Genomic DNA, 6525 nt, shown 5'->3' with positions numbered 1-6525 from the left:
TGGTCCACTTGGCCGCGGCCCTTTGCTTGGTCGAGGGCGTCTACTTGGCCGCGGGCGTTTGCTTGGTCGACGGCGTCTACTTGGCCGCGGGCGTCTACTTGGCCGCGGGCGTCTGCTTGGTCGAGGGCGTCCCCTTGCCAGCGGTTTTTTGCTTGGTGGAGGGGGTCCACTTGGCCGCGGTGCGTCCCTCAAACATTTTATTAATTCTTTTGCACACTTTGCCTAAATTAAAAGGAGAAAATATCTCTTACCTGTGTAAACACAGCCCTTTAAGATAACTTTCCGTTATATAACAGATTAAAAAAATCACAACATCACATAGGATATGCCCAAAAGGCCAAGATGAATGACACGAATGGCCAGCGATCTGTTTGATAAAGATTAACATTTTGTGGTGAAGTAAATCAATAAACTGTTACGTTTTTTCCCCACCTCCAATCACTGTTGCCACACGGGTTAATTGGTCTCATTCAGCATTTTTATTGGCTAATTTCGTTCATCTTAGTGGGTTTCTGATTTCAACGAGACATTGGCGTCAGTAAAGAGGGAAACCATTAGTTCAGAATTAAGTTGGTTCATTGTTCTGTTTTCCTTTCCTGCAACTGGTCTCATTAATTGCTGAAATCCTCTCTAGTTAAGCATGGCAGCTTTGGAACTTACCACGGGTCCACATCCTGGACCGTCATCATGCGCAAGCAATAGAGTGACACCAACAAGTAAGAGCAGTAGAATCAGAGACTTCATGATGATCCGCTGCTATCAGTGCTTTTCGGGTCAGCAATGTGACTGTAATAGAGTTAAGTTTCAAGCGTTCTTTTATATACTTCAGGAATTTGTTGTCTCTTGCCATTTAACAAAAGCCAAAATAATTACTCTTTTGTCCAGACTTTGTTGGCTTTGTCCGACGATAAAAAATATATACGCACAGTTGCGTCAACACGATGTACTGGTTTCCCTTGGAAACTTATCTCCAGAAACGTTTCTTTGTTTACTTGTTGCAGTGCCAGTTAATCAAACAATATACATGAGTTTTGCTCTCGTTGGCCAGAAAGTGGAAAGAAGCAACGACCTTCGTACTTCCAGTCATATCAGCTGAACAAATGTTTTCCGTCTTTTACCATACACTAGAAACTAAACAAATCTAATTAGCAGTTTTGAGAAATTTGTACTTTTTAGAATGACGAAGCAAAAGGAAAATGTTTATAACATGGTTTGTTTTTCGTGTTTCTCAGAGATTAAATCCCTCTATTGTTTCCACATGCTGGCAACGTTATGTTTGCCACAATGAGACACCAGGACAAATGTGGTTGCCATGTGGGGGAGGGATGGTTCCAGGTCCCTACTTGTTGAATTTAGGAAAGTCATATCTTCTTTGACTAATAAAGTGTTTTAATATTCGTAGAAGGAAATTCAAGAATTGTGATTTTACAAGGAAAAAAGGAGAAAATCTGGAAAATAATATTTTGTTATTCCTCAGAATTGATAGACTGAGAGGGAGGGAGGGCTGCAGTGAAACACTTTCGCCTCGAGGCCATGGAATTCCGTCCCGCACTATCAAACTCGATCATATGACTTTTAGTTTTCTCGGCATCGAAAGTTCATGGATCAAGATATTGGATCAGGTATGTTTTCACCAGCGATGCGCAAGTATAAGCAAACTAACATCATACAATCTTCTAGATCAGTACTCTGTCAGCACTCTAGTGTGGAGCCCATCGTGAGTTGTCGGGCAATGGAGAAAAAAACGGCCATTTTTCCCGACTGCGTAACAAAACACGACTGATTAAAGAAGTGCGCAGCCATCCTTTTGCGTCCACATAACGTCACATTTACTTGGCTCACTTACTGTTTTCCACGAGACGAAAAATTGGAGTAAATATAAAAGGCGCGCGTAGAAAGTGTAAACATGATTGTTTCTTCTTATTTAATGTGCACGAATTCGTTGCCATGCATCTGCGCGCCGTCAAAATTTAAATGAAATCATTCAGGCCTCTCCGCAGATGGTTAATATTTCCCTAAACTTAAAAAAATGCCGAAAAAGTACTGATTTGTCAAAAGATTTGCCAAAAAGTTCTTCTTGCGAAGAGGTGACAAAATTGGCCTTTTTTGGTCATGAAAGATTTTGTCTGAAAAGATTATCAGATGTGATGATTCAAATTTCGAAAGGTTGCTCCAATGTTTGGGACATTTTTCTGCTTCAACGTAATATGAATGGGGTTTACGAGATTCCGTATCATTCTTTTGTCCTGGATCATTTCATTTCTTAAATTAAATAATCATCTAGAAATTGATTTATTGGTACATGTTGACCAATGATAGTGGTCATGGGGACTTGAAGATTCACAAGAGCGATGTCAGCGAAAACGTTATTTTAAACTGCCAGTTTGTTTTTCGTTTTTGAGTCTTTATTGTGGTACAACCACTTCCTCAACTTTTACAAACCAACCGAACTATCTAGGAATATAATTCGGAGGAACGCTGCCCAAACTAGGAATTAAAATAAAATTCTTAGCAGCATATTTATGGTTTTCTTGGATGTTAATTTTGTGGTGACCAGTTTTACGCTGCAGATTTGATGAGAACGCAAACGAAATTGCTATAATGCAATATCAACGCTAAGAGATGTAATTTTTTTCCTTTTTTACCATATTTTCTTGGGGATATCCTTGAATTTATCATCTTAAACCTAAGGTCTCTTATATAACCCCCGTCAAAGAACCGTTTGTTGTGAATTCTTACTTCAAATTAAAAAGTGAAGGGCAAGTAATTTTCAGATTTTCCCCTCTTAAACATTTAAGTATTGTTAGCTTTCTGGACTAGGATTATTTTCCTGCGAATATTATGAAACCTGCTTGATCAAGAAAGAAGGATGTATCCAAATTTTAACAAATTGTACCTTATAAACACCCTCACCCCCTAGCCCCCCCCCCCCCCCCCTTCCCGCCCTCAGGGCTTCGTCACGCCTTCTTCCCCCACGAACTTTACCCAAAACTGGAAAACGACCTCTGATTGATTCCTAATTTACGAACGGAGGTGTTTTTTCGTTTCAGCCGGACGTTAGTGGGGAAGGAACGCATGAAGAAGCCCAAAGAAACTCTGTGTAGCAGGCTACCCATGAGTGAACTCCCTTATCCGGATGACTCATTACAGCAAACCAAGAGTCTAATTCACTCTTGGGCAAACATAACCGTTACGGTGAAACGTGTGTTCTGCCAGCATGTGGCATTCCTCTTAAATATTTCATCGTTATTTTCAGTCAAATTAAGACCAACAAAAATTTTAGATTATGGCCTTCTGTTTTCTAGGAACAGTAAATTAGCTTTGTTTAGCCGTTTTTCGTCTTGCAAAACAAAAACCCAAAATGGGTATTTAAACAGTTAGCATAATTAACGGTTTGTACAACTTTTAGTTATTAACTAAGAACCAACGTCACTCACCACGTACAATGACGAGAACATTTAGGCAAACATTAAGAGTCCAAAGTGTGGTCTGCCAGCATGTGGAAACAATAAAAAGATTTAATCTTTGACAAACACGAGAAACAAACCATATTATAATATATTTTCTTTCACTTACTCTACTGAACAGATAAATTTCGCTCCCTCTGTTTTGTCAAAACTGCGCATAGCTTTCTTTAGTTTCTTGTGTCTCCTACTGAAAAGATGGAAAACATTTGTTCAGCTCACTGTAGGTACCAAGGTCGTGGTTTCTTTCCATTTTCTTAATTACCAACTGGAAAAAAAATCTCATTACTTTGTTAAACTCTTTATCCACAATTCTGTTATTAAGACTTAGCTGACTCTGTAACAAGAAAACAAAGAAACGTTTCTGGAGATTAGTTGCCGAGGGCAACCACATTGCGTTATCACAACGTACTGTGCGTATATGGTTTTTCTCGTCAGACAAAGCCAACAAAGTCTTAATAACAGAAGTGTCATTTTAACATAGTGTGCGTGCTAGTCCAATCCAAATCTTATTGTTAACCAGCCAATAGGTTCGTTTGTTCTCCTCAACCGTGCGGTGTGAGAACTTTGTAGTCAATCTTGAATAATACATCTTTTATAGCTCAAGTTATTGTCGTTATGTTATAAAAGAATTGGTTCATGCTTTTAGCTGTGCATATATGAGTTATGGATGCAGGTGGGAAGTGTGGATAACACTCAAGAAGCTAGAGTTGCTCTCGGCTACGCCTAGAGCAACTCTTACGCTTCTCTCGTGCTCCCCAAACCGCATCTATCCATAAATCGATACACGCACGCTAAGCACGCACGCACCAATTCTTAATTATTTTAGCTTTAGTTAAGTGACATGAAGTTTATAAAAGAGGAATTGGAACTTAGCAAAGCAGCGGATCAACATGAAGTTTCTGATACTACTGGCCCCAGTTGTTCGAAGGGTAGATAGCGTTCTTCACTGGATAAGTCACTATCCACTGGATAACTCAACTGGTTTTGCTGGTGCTTATTCTTCCTTTTTGCTCTGAAAGCGCTCCTACAAATTTATTTTTAGGATACTTTGCTAACATTGTGCGACGTGAACGAGATAGAAAAATCGTTAAAGATTTACGATAGAGAGAACTCAGATAGAGCGTTTTCACTAACGTGACAAGCAGCCACATTGGATTAATAGAACAAAAGAAAGTATTGCATAAAAATAGAGTTCAATTCCCGGAGGTTCGTTTGGTACACCATCATGGCCGCCATTTCTTTGTTATGGAACACCAACACGGCAGCCGTAACGTCATATGAAAACGCTTTATAGGAAGTTTTCAACCAACCTCTAGAGAACCAATAACAATAGAGAAATGTACGACTTCTAGTGGACGAACAAAAGAAGCTAATGAGAGATCTTTTGTCTTCGTCCACCAGCATGGCGGCGATCACGTCATGTGAAAACCTCCTATATTTTGAGGTGACGTTCAAGTTCAAGATGGTCCGATTCTAAATTTTGCAACTGGTATTTAAGGCGTGAAATTTAAGTGCTCCAAATTTGGTCGGTTCTCGGGTCGTAGCTCTTCAAACATGCATGCTACACGTTCTAACATTGTTGATCCAACAAATGTTTTATAACAATGTTTGAAGGTGTAGCCGGGGCTTTACGTTGTCGTCATCTCATGTCGACAACGGCAACGAGAACGTCGTCGTTAAATGTGAATTCCCGTTATTGTCATCGCCTTGCGACTATTCTAAGCATTTTAACGCGACAAAGGTGTGGCAAACCCTCAAGAACGAAACTAGTATGAACGACGCTCAATTTAGGAGAAAAATGGAAATTTATCCTCAAACGCAGACGTTCTCCCCAAATACTCAAATTTGGTGATTTCACGTTGTTGTTTTGCTGGCGACGGCAAAGAAATAGAGGAAAATGAAAAGATGCACGTGTAGAGCGTGCAAAGCTGTTGCTTTTTGTCACTAAATATGCAAATTTGTGACGTTCTTGTTGCCGTCGCCGTTGTTGTTAGGGAGTCGGGAGCTTTAGCAACGACGACGGGAACGGCAACGAGAACGTCAGATGAAATCATAAATTCGCGTTATTGCAATCACTTCGAGACTATTTCAAGCTTTATGATACTTGTATCGCAATGGCGTTGAGAAACAAGTTGCACGAAAAATTTCACAGTGTCACAGCGCCTTAGGGGCTTACTGACGTATTTTTTTTTGGGGTGAGTTGCTAAGGGTGTAATAGTTAACTAATTTGAGATAATTTGGCATTATTTTGGTCAGTTTCCAACTTTTGTAAATCAATGACCCTAAATATCACGTCATCATGCCACACCCATGGTCACGTGACCAATAAAAGAAAACTCTAAATTTGTCGACGTGCTACTCAATTTGGGTATTTAATCAGTGGTTTCATAATTTGTAGTCGTTTTTGCATCCAGCCAAGCGTGGTTTTCTTTTTATTTTGAAAAATGCTGTTTTTACATAGATAATTATAAACGATACTGAAATACCCATAAAATTTTGAAAAAAGATGATTTGAAAAAGTCAATGCTTAGCTATATTCTGCATTTGGAGGTGAAACGTGCCATATTAAAAAAAATTAATTCAATTTAAAGACCGCCCGAAATTTAGCTTTTCGTCAAATCGGAAGTCAGTTCTTTAACGCATGCGCAGTTGATCTGAGAACGAGTTCGAGGAGGGGCGAGGAAAAACCTTGGATGCAAACAACAGTTCGCGCGGTGATTTTTGCTTGTGAGTGGGTTTCCTGGTCAGCTCACGATATGATGATGTCAGTCACCGGAAGTAACATTGCACTTCCTTAGCAACGCACGAAAAATACGTCTGTGGGCCCTTAAAGCTCCCTGATCTTGTACAGCGGACGAAAAAGAAATGTACCAAAATACATACCGCACGTGCAACGTGTAGTTCCGCAGCCGTTTCCGTCAGTGTTGCTTTAGATCCTTAATTAATGATGTTTAGTGTAGCTATTTGTAAGGGTAGCCATTTGTAGCCTGAAACTACAAAAAATATCAGAGCGCGGGACAAAGCTGTTTGATACAGTATGACTCGAGAAAACCACTTC

General features: G+C 39.8%; 1 long non-coding RNA gene across 1 annotated transcript in view; it reads right to left on the bottom strand.

The window, feature by feature from the left end:
- The window catches only part of LOC138016669 (uncharacterized), a 937-nt gene extending 138 nt beyond the window's left edge, over positions 1 to 799 (bottom strand). The window contains exons 1-2 of the long non-coding RNA XR_011125861.1: positions 661 to 799; positions 1 to 222 (exon numbers count right to left, since the gene is read on the bottom strand). The exon at positions 1 to 222 is cut by the window's left edge and continues 138 nt beyond it. This is a non-coding gene — a long non-coding RNA (uncharacterized lncRNA). The remainder of the gene's footprint in view (positions 223 to 660) is intronic.
- Positions 800 to 6525: the final 5726 nt, after the last annotated feature.

The sequence above is a fragment of the Montipora capricornis genome, chromosome 9 (genome assembly GCF_036669925.1).
Source record: "Montipora capricornis isolate CH-2021 chromosome 9, ASM3666992v2, whole genome shotgun sequence".
NCBI classification, from domain to species: Eukaryota; Metazoa; Cnidaria; class Anthozoa; order Scleractinia; family Acroporidae; genus Montipora; species Montipora capricornis.
The sequence above is the reverse complement of the archived record's forward strand: the minus strand, read 5'-3'. Positions and strand labels throughout refer to the sequence as shown.